The sequence below is a fragment of the Vombatus ursinus genome, unplaced genomic scaffold, assembly GCF_900497805.2.
Source record: "Vombatus ursinus unplaced genomic scaffold, bare-nosed wombat genome assembly UNPS02004088.1, whole genome shotgun sequence".
Lineage (NCBI taxonomy): Eukaryota > Metazoa > Chordata > Mammalia > Diprotodontia > Vombatidae > Vombatus > Vombatus ursinus.
In genome coordinates this window covers 119,084-121,000 of record NW_020943866.1, presented here as the reverse complement: position 1 = coordinate 121,000, position 1,917 = coordinate 119,084, and positions in this window count along the sequence as shown.

The following is a 1,917-nucleotide window of genomic DNA, read 5'->3' as shown; positions in this document are numbered from 1 at the left end:
TATTTATTTATTTATTTATTTATTTATTTATTTATTTATTTATTTATAGTAGCATAACTTGTCATAGCTTCCATAGCTTCTTCTGTTTGTCTTTTTATATAAACAGATCTTTTGACAATTTGGTAACTTCGACTGCTAGTATACAGTTTAAGGGTTCTATGTTTTAATAAAAAGTACGTATTATTTTAAGATATAAAAATGATTATATATTAATGTCTATTTTTTAAAAAAAATTAATCAATAAAAGCTCTTTTACAGAAGAGGGTGACATTTAAAACAATTAGGTATAGACCAAGACCTTACATTGTATTCCAAGGTGCTCTGCCTGAAGCAATATAAATTTTGATCCTGTAAACCTCACAAGATATCTTGCAGTTTGAGAGCTAGATTTTTTGTTATCTTCCTTACTTATTTATTCTATCATTAAAAAAAAAAAACTGGGAAAATTAACTATTCTGTCCCATCTAGTTTCATTCATGATTTCACGAAACAGAGCTCTGGAAAACCAGGCTTTGATAAAGCCCATTGGGATTCAAATGGACCTACTTTACTCTGGCTCTCACAGACTGGCCAACAGTAGGTCCTGGCCCAAGCCCCACTTGGTCACTGTTTGGGTTTTGAGAGCTCAGAATGAATGTAAATAGCAATTGTTTCTATTCTGGCCAGAAACCCTGGGGGTCCTGGACTTCCAGATTGAATTTTTTTTTAAGTAGGCAAACTAGGGCATCTTTTGTCTCATTTTTTACCTAACCTTAAATCACTGAATGGGTCTTGCCTCAGAGAAACTGAGACCTGGTGAAGACCTTAGCTTAAAAAGTCAAAGGGCTCCCACTGCATCTGGGGCCATCTCTAGTCATCCTAACCTATGTCTTGCCACTGGACTCAGATGACTCTGGAGGAGAGAGTGAGGCTGATGACTTTGCACAGCCCTGCCTCACTTAAATTCAATTCACTTACAAGTCAAGACCTCACCCTTCTGATGTCACTGGTCCTCTTCCAGAACAAAAGATGAACAGCACAACAACATCAAGGTAAGATCAAAATTGGTGGATGATTTAGACATAAACGCTGATACCATGAGCAAATTAGGGGAGCAAGGAATAGTTTTTAGCTGTCAGATCTATGGAGAAGGGAAGACTTTGTTACTGAACCAAAGATAGAGAACATTATGACATATCAAGTGGACAACTGTAATTGTATTAAGTTAAAAAGGTTGCGCACAAACAAAACCAATACAATCAAGATTAAAAGGAAAGCAGAAAGCTGGAAACAATTTTTACAACAACAATCTTTAATAAAGATCTCATTTCTCAAATACATAGAGAACTTCATTCAATTTATAAGAATACAAGTAATTCCCCAGTTGATAAATGGTTAAAGGGTATGAACAGGGAGTTTTTAGATGAAGAAAACAAATCTATCTATAATCATGGGAAAAAATGCTCTAAATCACTATTGATTACAGAAACACAAATTAAAACACCTGAGGTACCGGCTCACTCCTATAAGGTTGGCTAATATGACAAAAAAGAAAAATGATAAATGTTGGAGGGGATGTGGAAAAAATGACACATAAATGCACTGATGGTAAAGTTGTGAATTGATCTAAACATTCTGGAGAGCAATTTGGAACTATGCCCAAAGGGCTATAAAACTGTGCATACCCTTTGATCCAGCAATACCACTCCTGAAGCTATATCCCAGAGAGATAAAAAAGGGGAGGAAAGGACCTATTTGTACAAAAATACTTGTAACATCTCTTTGGATGGTGGTGAAAACTGGAAATTGAGGGGATGTACATCGATTGGGGGATGGCTGAACAAGTTGTGACATAGGATTGTAATAGAATATTACCGTGGTATAAGAAATGATGAGCACTCAGATTTCAGAATAACCTGGAAAAACTTACATGAATGG